This window comes from Hordeum vulgare, chromosome 4H (assembly GCF_904849725.1).
Source record: "Hordeum vulgare subsp. vulgare chromosome 4H, MorexV3_pseudomolecules_assembly, whole genome shotgun sequence".
Classification (NCBI taxonomy): Eukaryota; Viridiplantae; Streptophyta; class Magnoliopsida; order Poales; family Poaceae; genus Hordeum; species Hordeum vulgare.
In genome coordinates this window covers 246,462,517-246,478,896 of record NC_058521.1, presented here as the reverse complement: position 1 = coordinate 246,478,896, position 16,380 = coordinate 246,462,517, and the positions used below count along the sequence as shown (strand labels likewise).

General features: G+C 42.7%; 1 long non-coding RNA gene across 2 annotated transcripts; it reads left to right on the top strand.

Moving 5' to 3' along the window:
• Positions 1–1,471: 1,471 nt before the first annotated feature.
• On the top strand, positions 1,472–5,519 carry LOC123448462. Of its 2 annotated transcripts, XR_006631779.1 has the most exons (4): positions 1,472–2,022; positions 2,663–3,488; positions 3,924–4,112; positions 5,069–5,519. It is a non-coding gene; the product is annotated as an uncharacterized LOC123448462 (long non-coding RNA). The 2 variants fall into 2 exon arrangements; XR_006631778.1 differs by having other exon boundaries at positions 3,924–5,519.
• Positions 5,520–16,380: the final 10,861 nt, after the last annotated feature.

The following is a 16,380-nucleotide window of genomic DNA, read 5'->3' as shown; positions in this document are numbered from 1 at the left end:
ACCCGTAGGTCTGAAGTGAACTACTCACGAGTCATTGGAGGGGCGATGATGTTGATGTAGAAGCCCGCCAACTCCAAAGTCCCCTCCGGTAGGGCACCGGGAAGGGTCTCCACATGAGATCTCACGGAAACGGAAGCTTGCGACGGCGGAAAAGTGTTTTCGTGGATTCCCTGATTTTTTTTTTCTGTATTTTAGGGAATATATAGGCGAAGGAGCTAGGTCAGGGGGGCGCCAGGGAGGCCACAAGCCTGCTAGCCGCCGCCGCCCCCCTGGTGGCGGCTACAGGGCTTGTGGGCTCCCTGTAGCTCTCCTGGCTTGGCCCAGAAGCCCCCTGATCTTCTTCCGTTCGGGAAAAATTTATTTCGGTGATTTTATTTTATTTGGACTCCGTTCCAAAATCAGATCTAAAAAGAGCCAAAAACACAGAAAAAACAGGAACTGGCACTTGGCACAGAATTAATAAGTTAGTCGCAAAAAATATATAAAAGGTACATAAAACATTCAAAGATGACAAGATAACAACATGAAACCATCAAAAATTATAGATACGTTTGAGACGTATCAAACACCTTAGTCCTGTTTGGACGAGCCCCAGGTGCGTCGATCGTTATGCCTCTCGAGGGTACAATGTTATATCGAGAAGGTGGGCTTCTCTAAGAAACCTCAAGACAACTAAAGTCTACCCTACCCAAGACAAGACGAAGAATCGCCATGGTTGGGGAACCACGACAGTGACAAGGAAGCAGAAGACATCAACCACCGATCCTACACCGACTAAATCAACGATGTCAAGAAGCCTCGACGATTCAAGATGACGAAGCCTCTGGACAACGAGAAATATCAGAGAGCCTCTTCCTGGCCCAAATCAAGGACGAGAGTCTTAATTTGATCATGGTGAAGACCTGCTAAAGGTGATTCACCCACTTGCCGAGCCGCAGACCTTGGGAGTGGATGACTTGTTGGAAATATGCCCTAGAGGCAATAATAAATTGGTTACTATTATATTTCCTTGTTCAGGATAATCGTTTATTATTCATGCTAGAATTGTATTGATTGGAAACTCAAATACATGTGTGGATACATAAACAACACACTGTACCTAGTGAGCCTCTAGTTGACTCACTACAGAAATCAACTATTTTACCGACAGGTATAATCTTTGCCGTCAGCAAATCATCGGGGTTGACGGAAAACGGTTACTTTGCCGTCATGGCCAGACGGCAAAAAAATAGTACCGTCAAAAATAACAAAAAACAGACGGCAAAAAAAAACACACGACAAAAGACAGTTTTGCCGTCAACTATTTGGGTAGATGATGGCAAAGATAGCATTTTTGCCGTCTTCTTACGCTCTGGCTGACGGCAAAAGGCTGTCCACGGCCACGTTCGACGGGTCTAAACGGAAGTATGATTTGCTGTCTTGTGTTTGGGCTAACTGACGGCAACAACGGAAGCTTTGTCGTCTCCTACTCTTCACTGATGACGGCAAAGAGTGAAAAATCCCTGAAAAAAGACAGAGTTAAAAAACCCAGCCAGACCTGATCAGGAGCAGCTCCCCGCGCCCACCGCCGTAGAGCTGCTAGGGTTCCCCACCGCCGCCGGCCTCCTCGGTCGCCGTCGCTACCCTACCGATCGCCGCCGCCCTCACCTGTCGTCGCCGTCGGTCTCCGCTCCGTTCCAGCCCCACCACGAGCGAGGAGACCGACCGGTTCGCGCCTCCCTGCCGGTCGCCACCCGCTGCCGCCCCTTCCCGTTCATTCAGGCGGCAAGCCGGCAACTGGCAGGGCGTCCACTTCCCTGCTGGACAAGGGGACAACCTTGGCTTGGTTGAATCTTCCCTGCTCGTGGCAGATCCATGTAGGACGTTGACCCCGGTGCTCTTCTTGCTCGAGGCACACATCTCCTATGGCTTCTTTCGTCCTGCAGCTTGCATCCGCTTCGGTCCTTCCGTGCCAATCCGGCTGCTCTTCTCCTTTCGTCTTGCAGCTCCATTACTCCGGTCCGACAACTCATTCTGACCAAGGTATAATCTTTTCTATGCTTCACATCTATACAGATCGATACATAGTTTGCTATTACGTAGCCCACTTGGTAAGAGTCAAAGGTTCTCATGGCCATAGCAAAGCAATGAAGCACACGAAGCTTTTCTCTGCTTCTAGTATATATAGATCGATGCATAGCTTTTAGTACATAGCTCACTTGCTAGTACATGCCAATACGTACACCACAAGTTCTCATTGCTAGACCAAGAACTGAACCACACTACACGCGAATGTACTGAGTACAGTCTGCATTTTATTTGTGTTGTTAAATTTTATTTACAAATTCAGTTTATAGTGATACACTTGCATAGTACAGTCTCTGCATTTTTTATACTGTTCAATGTTGTTTATCAATACACCTTGAACTGATAAACTTGACATCAATCTGTTTGTACTACTAAATTTTGTTCTATAGATTCAGTTTTTACTGATAAAACTGCAATCAACACAGTATAGTCTCTTCCTTTTGTTATAGTAATAATTGTTCTTTAGTTATAATTCCTTTTGCATTATACAATTGTATTAACAAGTTCAGTTTACTAGTTATTCCTAAATTAAACTAGTTAACTATATGCACTTGTAATTCAGTCAAATAGCTTATGTATGTTCCTTTTGCTGCAGCAGTAGGCTGCTAACAAAATGTCTTCAGCAAGATCAGGAGTTTCCACCGCAGCCGTGACCGGAAGAACAAGAAAACATCCAGCTTGGGAGCATGCCCTACCCATTACTGTTTTTTCAGTTCCTATGATGGATTGATGGTAATCAGCTCATGGTTTGATGGATATGGAATATTGTGATATTGTTGGCTTGTGGTTGTAGTGTACTTTTGAGTCTCGAATTATTTCTTTAATGATGAATGCCCAGAAAACTAACATGTTGGTGGTTGTTATTTGATACGAATATTTGTTGCAAGGTTACATGGTTGAATATTGTCCAGATGGACTAGTTTTTAGTCTATAAAGGACGGTTGTTCAAATCAAGTTTCATACTCTTGTCAACAACTTAGAAATGTACATGATAATCTCTAATTCGTAAGTATTATTACAAATACGCTATATGGACATAGCGTCCACAATATCACCCGTTATCCGTATTCCACTACACTGACCTCGATTCGCTATCACCCCGCTATCCGCTATTTAAAACCTTGCTTGACGGAAGTTAAATTTGTACAACTTTCTTTCCCTTGTTTCATACTATTATTGTATATGCTCCTGTGAATCTTTTTTTTGAAGGATGACCAGCTTTCAAAGATGTGCGTGGACCAAATTCACGGCGATCACACAAGTCCTACTGCTTGCTGATCGGACGATGGTCCAGTAAGACTTCAATCGAAGATCACATTCAAGTTATGGATCCACTTGCTCATCGCTCAAGTCTAAGATAAGGATACACGAGGAGATAACGTCTGGACCCTTGTAGGAGACCATCCTCAAGCAGCGCCAATGTAAGTTGACCGCTTTGAACCCAATCCATGCTTGCTCCTCTTATATTAACTAGATTGTATTAATTAATACTAGCTATTGAACTTCTTGGATTATCTTACCAATTTTGACGATGGGTGTCCAGCTATTATATTAGTAATTAGTAATTTCATTTTGGTAGTACCGTTGAATTTGATTGCTTTATTTATGTGAGGAATTGGATAACGTACTCTCTTTTTTGTTTGCAAAATGAAGGACAATGCATCCAGGTAGTGGGAATAGTTAGTCCTTGTTGTCAATGGTAGTAGCATTATTCACTCTTGAGTGTGAGGGAATTTTATGATCTACTTTTGCCTATCATCTACTTCTGATGTTTTCCCTGAAAGTGACATATGATCTGCCTTTGTTTTCCTTTAGCTGGTAGTGTGATAACTGTTGACTTTTCTTATTATTTGCAGCCGTCGGCCGGGACGATGACACCATTATAAATCAGCTCCCAATTCTATCTCCCTATTTTTGCCTCCATGATGCCACGATACTGTATTTTCTTATAGCTGTCGTTGGCAGCAGTTAATCAAAGAATTAGGTAATCTTCTAATCAGATCTGCACTTGACAAGCATCGCATGGTCAGCCGTTTTACACACAGGTACGTGCAGGTAGTCAAAACTGAGTTGTGCATTATACGCACAGTTGAGTAGTATATGGTAATGTGAGTTTGTGGTTAGCTAGCTAGTTAAGTGGCAATTAGGATAAGAAGGAACCGTAATGTTGGCATGCCTATGAGTGGTGGCGAATTCATGTTGTGAGAATATGTCAATTCTATTGAGATTGTCTTTCTGGGATGTGTGTTTATCTCTGTAATCTGTATGAAACTTTGGGTTTGAATTAATTTGCTAAAATAGTAGATGCTCACCCTGATTTCTAACAATGCCGAGAGAATTTGTTAGGTGGCATTGCTTTTTAGTAGTTCAAATGGTGATTTCTGCTATGATTTTCTGTTATTGTAATGGTATGTGGAACTCAAAGTTCACTCTTTTGATATATTTTGCTTAAATGTGTGTAAATGTATGGCTCTTTCATGACTTGAACCTTGCAATGGTAGGGTTTCCACAACACGATGTATGACCTAAACAATGGCTGAAAATATTTTTTGGAGTATTTGTTTCGAAAGATATTTCTGATATTTTAGTGCATGTGATATATTTTAGATAGTACTGCCTCAATATTTTGTGCTCGATTTTTATTGCAGTTACCAAAATATTTAAAATTACAGTTAACATGTACAATATACAATATTTACAGTGTTTATTAAATATATATTTATGAAGATGTGCGTTGCACATGCACGCATACAAGTCTTAGGTAAATTAAGAAACTGAGATTTATTTTAATTTGGAGCGCCTCTTGTTGTACCACGGTTCCTTCTCTTAGAGATGTATACTTGTACTACATGTTTTGGACTGGCAGGGGAAAATGTTCTCCTTTCAGTCTTTGTTGAAGTCAACCCATCCATGCAATCTCTTTATTTATGTAGATAAATATATATGCCTTGTAGTTTTATCATGTGCAAGCCATTCAACTAACTTGCTCTTATCCATGCAGATAGAGACATGGAGTAGGAGGACGAGCAGCAACCGCAAATAAGCCTGATGATGGTGGGGTGCGGGAGGAAATGGTAATGATGCTTATGGCATGACCATAACCTGGACCTATTGGCATTTAGAGGTTGCAAACAGAGACGGCGTTCAGACAACAATCTGGACCACTAGCCTTCCTTGCCTTTTTTCTTTTGGTTGTGGTTGTTGCATCACCGGCGGCATCGCGAATCAGTATGTAGTGCGCTTGTGCAGTTGAGGTATGTACTACAGTGTCCATGTAGTAGGTGAGGTGTTGTTGTTGCTAGATTCAATGATGCTCACCTCAGTTTTGCGTTACCTGGGGGACAACCGTTGTGATCTTATTTGTCGACACTTGTTATATTGTGATCTTATTGGTCGTTGTTATGGTGTGTGCTATATGTATATATATATATATATGGATGTGTTGTGGACTATATTGTTATATTATCTATTTATGTTGTTATAATGTCTATTCTGTTGTTATATCTATTTCTGCTATTATATTGTTTATTTATACTTTTATATTGTCTGTTTAGCAGCCTCTTTGCCGTAATGTTCATGACAGCAAAAGAACATGATTAATTTGCCGTCTCGTACAGGTTCGGCAGACGTAAAAGATATCATGAGGTTTGTCGTCTTGTACACGTTGGGCAGACGGCAAATTTTTGAGGTGGTTTGCTGTCTGTGATATCATCAAGCAGACGGCAAAAATGACTAACGTCGTCCGTTAGCTAGGCCGTTCCGTCTTCTTACCAAATATTTGCTGTCTACCAGCCCAGAAGACGGTAACATAATTTCACTAACGGCAATTTTTTTGCCGTCTGCTCTTCCGGCCGCTGACGGCAAAGACACCCTTTGCAGGTACAGGGGTTGACGACATTGTTTGCCGTCATGGGCTGACGGTAAATTTTTTGCCGTCTATATTTCCCTCTTTGCCGTATGTAGCGTCTTGATGGCAAAATGCCCGATTCCTGTAGTGTCTAGCCCGTTGATCAAAGTTGGTCAAGGTTTCCTGGCCATAGACAAGTGTTGTCACTTGATTATGGGATCACATCATTAGGAGAATGATGTGATGGACCAGACCCAAACTATGAATGTAGCATATGATCATGTCAGTTTATTGCTACTCTTTTCTGCATGTCAATGTATTTGTACCTATGACCATGAGATCATGCAAGTCCCGGACACCGGAGGAATACCTTGTGTGTATCAAACATCGCAATGTAACTGTGTGATTACAAAGGTGCTCAATAGGTATCCCCGAAGGTGTCTGTTGGGTTGGCATGAATCGAGACTGGGATTTGTCACTCCCTGTGACGGGGAGGTATCTCGGGGCCCCCTCGGTAATGCAACATCACAATAAGCCTTGCAAGCAATGTGACTAAAGAGTTGGTCACAGGATATTCTTGTATTACGGAACGAGTAAAGAGACTTGCCGGTAAGGAGATTCAACTAGGTATAGAGATACCGACGTTCGAATCTCGGGAAAGTAACATACCGAAGGATAAAGGGAAAAACATACCGAAGGATAACTGAATCCTTGACATAGATGTTCAACCGATATAGATCTTCATAGAATATTGCTACTTCTTGATCTTGCGTTGGTTTTTTCCCTTGAATAGGAAAGGGTGATGCAGCAAAGTAGAGATAAGTATTTCCCTCAGTTTGAGAACCAAGGTATCAATCCAGTAGGAGTATCAAGATGAGGCAACAAGGCACCTGCGCAAAGACAAACAAACTTGCACCCAACGCGATAAAGAGGTTTTCAATCCCTTTACGATTACTTGCAAGGTGAGATCTGATAGTGATAATAGGTAAATACAAATAAATAAATAAAAGTGCAGCAAGGTATTTTTGGTATTTTTGTATGTAGATCTGAATATATAATGTGTAAAATAGACCCGGGGGCCATAGTGTTCACTAGAGGCTTCTCTCATGATAGCAAGTATTACGGTGGGTGAACGAATTACTGTCGAGCAATTTATAAAATTGCGCAAGGTCATGCTGATATCTAAGGCAATGATCATACATACAGGCATCACGTCCGAGACAAGTAGACCGATACTTTCTGCATCTACTACTATTACTCCACACATCAACCGCTATCCAGCATGCATCTAGTGTATTAAGTTCATAACAAACAGAGTAACACCTTAAGCAAGATGACATGATGTAGAGGGGTAAATTCATGCAATATGATATAAACCCCATCTTTTTACCCTTGATGGCAACAACACGATGCGTGCCTCACTACGCCTTCTGTCACTAGGTGAGGACACCACACGGTATGAACCCAAAACCAAGCACTTCTCCCATTGCAAGAATTATAGATCAAGTTGGCCAAACGAAACCCATAACTCAAAGAGAATTACAAGGATACGAAACCATGCATATAAGAAATCAGAGGAGACTCAAATAATATTCATATATAATCTGATCATAAATCCACAATTCATCGGATCTCGACAAACACACCGCAAAATAAAGTTACATCGGATAGATCTTCATGAAGATCATGGAGAACTTTGTATTGAAGATCCAAGAGAGAGAAGAAGACATCTAGCTACTAGCTATGAACCCGAAGGTCTGTTGTGAACTACTCACGCATCATCGGAGAGGCAATGGTGTTGATGAAGAAGCCCTCCGTGTCTGAATCCCCCTCCGGCAGGGCACCAGAACGGTCCCCAGATGGGATCTCGCGAAAACAGAAGCTTGCAACGGCGGAAAAGTATTTTCGTGGCTCCACCCATTGGTTTGGGGATTTTAGGGAATTTATAGGCGAAAGAGGTAGGGCAAAGGAGGCATGGGGGCCCATGAGCCTGCTAGGCGCCCACCCGGGGCGTGCCTAGGGGGCTCGTGGCCTCCTCCGTGGCCCTTTGCATTGGTTCTCAAGTCTTCTGGATCCCTTCTGTTATGGACAAAATCATCCCGAAGGTTTTATTCCGTTTGGACTCCGTTTAATATTGTTATCTGAAAAAGGCCAAAAACACGGAAAAAACAGAAACTGGCACTGGGCACTGAGTTAATAGGTTAGTCCCAAAAATGATATAAAATATCGTATAAATGCATATAAAACATCCCAAGTTGATAATATAATAGCATGGACCAATCAAAAATTATAGATACGTTGGAGACGTATCAAATATGTAGGAGCCAATATGGACATCCATGTCCCGGTATTGGTTATTGACCGGAGAATGTCTCAGGTCATGTCTACATAGTTCTCGAACCCGCAGGGTCTGCACACTTAAGGTTTGGTCACGTTTCGGTATAGTTGAGTTATAGGTGGTGGTAACCAAAGTTGTTCGGAGTCCCGGATGAGAAATCAGATATCACTGGAGCTCCAGAATGGTCCGTAGATAAAGATTGATATGTAGGAAGTCCTGTTTTGGTCACCGAAAAAGTATCGGGTACTTCGGTAGTGTACGGGATTGCCGGGAGGGTACCGGGGTCCGTCGGGAGGGGTGTCACGCCCCGAGGGGCCTCATGGGCTGTGGGAGGAGACAAACCAGCCCCTAGTGGGCTGGCCTAAGCCCCCACTAAGGCCCATGATGTTTGAGAAGGAAAAACCCCAAAGCTGGAAGAGGAGGAATGGGTTTCCAAGTGGAGAGGAGGAATCCTAATCCTAGTAGGATTGGAGTAGGACTCCTCCACCTCCTTTTTCAGCCAAACCTTGAGGGTTTGAGGCTGCCTCCTCCCCTCCCTCCCTCCTATATATGCCAGAGGAATTAGAGGCAGCCCTAACCCTAATTGCCAAGTGCTCCCTCTACTTCATCTAGATCGGTTTCTCCTCTAGTCTAGTTCGGCCGTGCTTAGGCGAAGCCCTGCTAGATTAGTTCACCACCACCACCACCACCACGCCGCCGTGCTGGAGAACTCATCTACCTCTCCGCCCCTCTTGCTAGATCAAGAAGGCGGGGATCGTCATCGAACTGTGCGTGTCCTGAACGCGGAGGTGTCGTCCATTCGGCACTAGATCGGGGTGGATCGTGATGGGATCACGGGATGGATCATAATGAGACCGCGAGACGGGCTGCGATTTGGATCGCGAAGATGTTCCACTACACCAACCGCGTTATATATGCTTCCGCTTAGCGATCTACAAGTGTATGTATATTCACCCTCCCCTCTCGTAGATGATCATCACCATGGATAGATCTTGTGTGCGTGTAGGAAATTTTTTGTTTCCCATGGGACGTTCCCCAACAGTGGCATCATGAGCTAGGTTCATGCGTAGATGAAATCTCGAGTAGAACACAAAAGAGTTTGTGGGCGTTGATGTTCGATTTTCTGCCCTCCTTAGTATTTTCTTGATTCAACGGTATTATTGGATTGAACCGGCCCGGACAAACCTTACTCGTACGCTTACGAGAGACCGGTTTCATCGACTGACATGCAACTCGTTGCATAAAGATGACTGGCTAGTGTCTGTTTCTAAAACTTTAGTTGAATAGGATTTGAGCGAGGCGGTCCTTGGATAAGGTTAAATAGCAATTTGCATATCACCGTTGTGGCTTTGCATAAGTAAGATGCGATCATACTAGATACCCATAGCAACCACGTAAAACATGCAACAACAAATTAGAGAACATCTAACTTGGTTTTTGCAGGGTATGCATGTGATGTGATATGGCCAGTGACATGATATGATATATTGCATGTATGAGATGATCATGTTGTAGTAGTTAAATATCGACTTGCACGTCGATGCTACGGCAACCGGCAGGAGCCATAGGGTTGTCTTTAAACTAACATTTGTGCTTGCAGATGCGTTTACTATATTGCTAGGTAGTAGCTTTAGTAGTAATAGCATAGACAGCACGGCAACCTCGATATCGTCACAATGATGGAGATCATGGTGTGGCGCCGGTGACGATGAAGATCATGCCGGTGCTTTGGTGATGGAGATCAAGAAGCACAAAATCATGGCCATATCATGTCACTTATGATTTGCATGTAATGTTAATCCTTTTATGCACCTTTTTTTTCTTATAACGACGGTAGCATTATATGGTGATCCCTCACTAAAATTTTAAGATAAAATTGTGTTCTCCCCGACTGTGCACCATTGCGACAATTTGTCGTTTCGAGACACCATGTGATGATCGGGTGTGATAGACTAAATGTTCACATACAATGGGTGCAAAACAGTTGCATATGCTGAACACTCCGGTTAAACTTGATGAGCCTAGCATGTACAGACATGACCTCGGAACACAAGAGACCGAAAGGTCGAGCATGAATCATATAGTTGATATGATCAACATGGAGATGTTCACCACGGAAACTATACTCAACTCACGTGATGTTCGGACTCGAGTTAGTGGATTTGGATCATGGGCCACTCAAATGACTAGAGGATGTCTATTTGAGTGGGAGTTATTAGTAATATGATTAGCTAAACTCAATTATCATACATAGTCAAAAGGTCTTTACAAATTATGTTGTAGCTTGCGCTGTAGCTCTACTATTTTAGTTATGTTCCTAGAGAAAATTAGTTGAAAGTTGATAGTAGCAATTATGCGGACTGGTTCCATAAACTGAGGATTGTCCTCATTGCTGCGCAAAAGGCTTATGTCCTTAATGCACCGCTCGGTGTGCTGAACCTCGAGCATTGTCTATGGATGTTGCGAACATCTGACATACACGTTTTTGATAACTACCCGATAGTTCAGTGCGTAATGCTTAACGACTTAGAATTGAGGTGCCGAAGACGTTTTGAACGTGACGGAACATATGAGATGTTCCAAATGATACAAAGTAGTAATGTTAGTACCACTTACTTGTGGCACTGCCGCTTGAGTCATATGGGTGTAAAACGCATGAAGAACCTCCATACTGATGGATCTTTGGACTCACTCGTTTTAAAATCGCTTGAGACATGTGAACCATGCCTATTGGTGTGAACGCATGAAGAAACTCCATGCAGATGGATCATTTGGACTCACTTGATTTTGAATCACTTGAGACATGCAAATCATGGGCAATATGACTGGAAGGCTCGTTTTCAGTGATATGGAACACGAGAGTAACTTGTTGGAAGTAATACATTTTGATGTATACAGTCCAATGAGTGCTGAGGCACGTAGTGGATATCATTGTGTTCTTACTTCACATATGATTTGAGTAGATTTACTTGATGAAACACAAGTTTGAATTATTGAAAGGTTCAAGTAATTTCAGAGTGAAGTTGACGATCATTGTGACAAGAGGATAAAATGTCTATGATATGATCATGGAGATGAATATCTGAGTTGCATGTTTGGTACTCATTTAAGACAATGTGGAAATTGTTTCCAACTAAAGCCACCTGGAACACCATGGTGTGATGGTGTGTCCGAACGTCAGAGCCGTGCCCTATTGGATATGGTGCATACAATGATGTCTCTTATCGAATTATCACTATTATTTTTGGATTAGGCATTAGAGACAACCGCATTCACTTTAAATAGGGCACGACGTAATTTCGTTGAGATGCCACCATATGAACTATGGTTTGGAGAAACCTAAAACGTCGTTTCTTAAAAGTTTGGGGCTGCGACGCTTATGTGAAAAAGTTTCAGCCTGATAAGATTGAACCCAAAGCGGATAAATGCACGTTCATAGGTCACCCAAAATAGTTGGCTATACCTACTATCTCAGATCCGGAAGCAAAGTGCTTGTTTCTAGAAATGGGTCCTTTCTCGAGGAAAAGTTTCTCTCGAAAGAATTGAGTGGGAGGATGGTGGAAACTTGATGAGGTTATTGAACCGTCTCTTCAACCAGCGTGTAGCAGGGCACATGAACTTGTTCCTGTGGCGTCTACACCAATTGAAGTGGAAGTTAATGATAGTGATCATGAAACTTCGGATCAAGTTACTATAAACCTTGTAGGTCGACAAGGTCACATACTGCTATAGAGTGGAACGGTAACCTGGCTTGGAGGTCATGTTGTTGGACAATAATGAACCTACGAGCTATGAAGCGATGGTGGACTCGGATTCCGGCAAATGGCTAGAGGCCATGAAATCCGAGAGAGAATCCATGTATGAAAACAAAGTGTAGACTTTGGAAGAACTACTTGATGGTCGTAAGACTATTAAGTACAGATGGATCTTCAAAAGGAAGACATACGATGATGGTGAAAAGTCACCATTAAGAAAGCTCGACTTGTCACAAAGATGTTTCCGACAAGTTGAAAGAGTTGACTATGATGAGACTTCCTCACTCGTAGCGATGCTAAAATTCTGTTGGAATTATGTTAGCAGTTGTTGCATTATTTATGAAATCTTGCAGATAGGATGTCAAAACATTGTTTCCTCGACGATTTCCTTGAGGAAAGGTTGTATGTGATACAACCAGAAGGTTTTGTCGATCCCAAGGATGCTAATAAGTATGCGAGTTCCAGTGATCCTTCTATGGACTGGAGCAAGCATCTCGGAGTTGGAATATACGCTTTGATGAGATGATCAAAATGTTTGGTTTTATACAAAGTTTATGAGAAACATGTATTTCCAAAGAACTGAGTGGGAACACTATGGAATTTTTGATAAATATATGTGGTTGATATATTTTGATCAGAAATAATGTAGAATTTATGGAAAGAATAAAGGGTTGTTTGAAAGGAGTTTTTCAAAAGGAAATCCAGGATTAAGCTACTTGAAGATTCAGCATCAAGATCTATGGAGATAGATCAAAGCGCTTAATAGAAATTTCAACGAAATGCATGCCTTGACAAGTTTTTGAAGGAGTTCAAAATAGATCGACAAAGAAGGAGTTCTTGGCTGTGTTGTAAGATGTGAATTTGAATAAGACTCAAAGCCCGACCACGACAGAGGAAAGAGAAAGGACGAAGGTCGTCCCCTATGCCTTAGCCGTAGGCTCTAAAGTATGCCATGCTGTGTACCATACCTGATGTGTGCCTTTCCATGAGTCTGTCAAGGGGTACAAAGAATGATCCAATATTGAATCACTGAACAATGATCAAGTTATCCTTAGTAACTACTGGACTAAGGAATTTTTCTCGATTATGGAGGTGATTAAAGAGTTCATCGTAAAGAGTTACGTCAATGCAAGCTTTGACACTAATACGGATGACTCTGAGTAGTAAACTAGATTCGTATAGTGGAGCAGTCATTTGGTATATTTCCAAATGGCGCGTGGTAGCAGCATCTATAGGATGACATAGAGATTTGTAAAGCACACACGGATTGAAAAGTTCAGACTCTTTGACTAAAAGCTCTCTCACAAGCAAGACATGATCGAACCCCCAGAACTGTATGGGTGTTAGATTCATTACAATCATATAGTGATGTGAACTATATTATTGACTCTAGTGCAAGTGGGAGACTGTTGGAAATATGCCCTAGAGGCAATAATAAATTGGTTATTATTATATTTCCTTGTTCATGATAATCATTTATTATCCATGCTAGAATTGTATTGATTGGAAACTCATATACATGTGTGGATACATAGACAACACACTGTCCCTAGTGAGCCTCTAGTTGACTAGCTCGTTGAGCAAACATGGTCAAGGTTTCCTGGCCATAGACAAGTGTTGTCACTTGATAACGGGATCACATCATTATGAGAATGATGTGATGGACAAGACCCAAACTATGAACGTAGCATATGATTGTTCCAGTTTATTGCTATTGTTTTCTGCATGTCAATGTATTTGTACCTATGACCATGAGATCTTGCAACTCCCGGACGCCGGAGGAATACCTTGTGTGTATCTCGGGGCCCACTCTGAAGGTCTCTGTTAGGTTGGCATGAATCAAGACTGGGTGATTATAAAGGTGCTCTACAGGTATCTCCGAAGGTGTCTGTTGGGTTGGCATGAATCGAGATTGGGATTTGTCACTCCGTTTAACAGAGAGGTATCTCGGGGACCACTCTGTAATACAACATCACAATAAGCCTTGCAAGCAATGTGACTAAAGAGTTAGTCACGGGATCTTGTATTACGGAACGAGTAAACAGACTTTCCGGTAACGAGATTGAACTAGGTATAGAGATACCGACGATCGAATCTCGGGCAAGTAACATACCGAAGGATAAAGGGAACAACATACGGGATTAATTGAATCCATGATATAAAGGTTCCACCGATAGAGATCTTCATAGAATATGTAGGAGAAAATATGGACATCCAGGTCCCGCTATTGTATATTGACCGGAGAATGTCTCAGGTCATGTCTACATAGTTCTCGAACCCGTAGGGTCTGTAAACTTAAGGTTCGGTGACGTTTCAGTATAATTGAGTTATAGGTGTTGGTAACCGAAAGTTGTTGGGAGTCCCGGATGAGACCCTGGACGTCACGAGGAGCTCCGGAATGGTCTGGAGGTAAAGATTGATATATAATAAGTCCTGTTTTGGTCACCGAAATTTTTTCGGGGTACTTCGATAGTGTACTGGGAGTGCCGGGAGGGTACCGGGGTCCATCGGGAGGGGTGTGAAGCCTCGAGGGGCCTCATGGGCTATGGGAGGAGACAAACCAGACCCTAGTGGGCTGGAATAATCCCCCACTAAAGCCCATGAGGTTTGAGAAGTAAAAACCCAAAGGTGGAAGAGGAGGAATGGGTTTCCAAGTGGAGAGGAGGAATCCTACTCGTAGGATTGGAGTAGGACTCCTCCACCTCCAATTTCAGCTAACCCTTGAGGGTTTGAGGCTGCCTCCTCCCCTCCCTCCTTCCTATATATACTAGAGGAATTAGAGGCAGCCCTAACCCTAATTGCCATGTGCTCCCTCTACTTCATCTAGATCAGTTTCTCCTCTAGTCTAGTTCGGCGGTGCTTAGGCGAAGCCCTGCTGGATTAGTTCACCACCACCACCACGACGCAGCCGTGCTGGAGAACTCATCTACCTCCCCGTCCCTCTTGCTGGATCAAGAAGGCAGGGATCGTCATTGAGCTGTAGGTGTGCTGAACGCGGAGGTGTCGTCCGTTCGACACTAGATCAGGATGGATCGTGATGGGATCGCGGGACGGATCGTGATGAGATCGCGGGACGGGCTGCGATTTGGATCACGAAGATGTTCCACTACATCAACCGTGTTATATACGCTTTCGCTTAGCGATCTACAAGGGTATGTAGATTCACTCTCCCCTCGCGTAGATGATCATCACCATGGATGGATCTTGTGTGCGCGTAGGAAAATTTTTGTTTCCCATGCGACGTTCCCCAACATGACTGGTCTATACTCTTGGGTAGCTACCTCATCCAGAACCCCTCGTGAACCTTTCAAGATGGTAGGACCTGTTCTGTACTCTGAGTCTCCGAGCTTATGCTCATGGGAGAGACCCAACCCATACCTTTCGTGAGGAGCCTTCGAAGACCACTGCAACACCCTCGAGGATGAAGACCATGTGCGACCATAGCTTGCCTGCCTCAAGGAGTCAAGGACTTCCCCGTCAGCTGAGAGCTATGCGAGGACCTTGACCGTGCATTCTAACACGATACATCGAGATGTTACTAACCGGCATGAGTGGCCCCAGGACCAAAACCCAGACACATTATCTTGCCACGTATTCCTATCTTGGAATGCACTTGCAAGCCAGAACCTACACGAACTTAAATCACCAAGCCCTCGACCATTAGTCAAGCCTAACTTATTACCAGAACCCACTTAGTGAGGCAAGGACGTGTGGATCATTCGAAGTTGTATCATCAAGCACCTCAAGACCCATAACAGCAACATGGGGCATGAAGACTACCTCTGACTCAAGATTTTGTATCTCTCCAACCCCTAGCCTAGAAATCTCGGAGACAAGATTTTCTTAAGGGGGTAAGGTCTGTAACACCCTATTTTTAGATTTCCTGACTAATTAACTTATTTAAAAAATTAGGACCAATTAAATTTTTGTGAATCCTTGTGATGCTTGAAGTGACTGTTGTTTGCTTGCTTGTTGGTATGCTTGTGTTTGATTCTCAATAAATTATGTTACTCCCGAGACTCACCTCCTTAGCCCAAAACTCCTCCGTGATGATCATGCCATGTGTTTAGAACCAAAATATATTTTTACCAAATATTATTTTCACCAAAAAGCATTTCTTTGAATTAAGCTTTCAAAACCCCTCACATAGGATTTGAACTACAAGTCCTCAAATTAGGGAATTTATTTTGCACCAATTATTTTATTTAAAACCGATTATCAAAATGACATCTCAAAACCACAATATTATTGTTTTAAAGGTTATTTTACTATTTTATTCAAATGCCTTCCTGTGAGGCCAGAAATGGTCTCTTATGAAGGAAAGTTATTTTTATTGCTTTCCAAATATTTGAGAAAATTGAAGGAAACTAAGT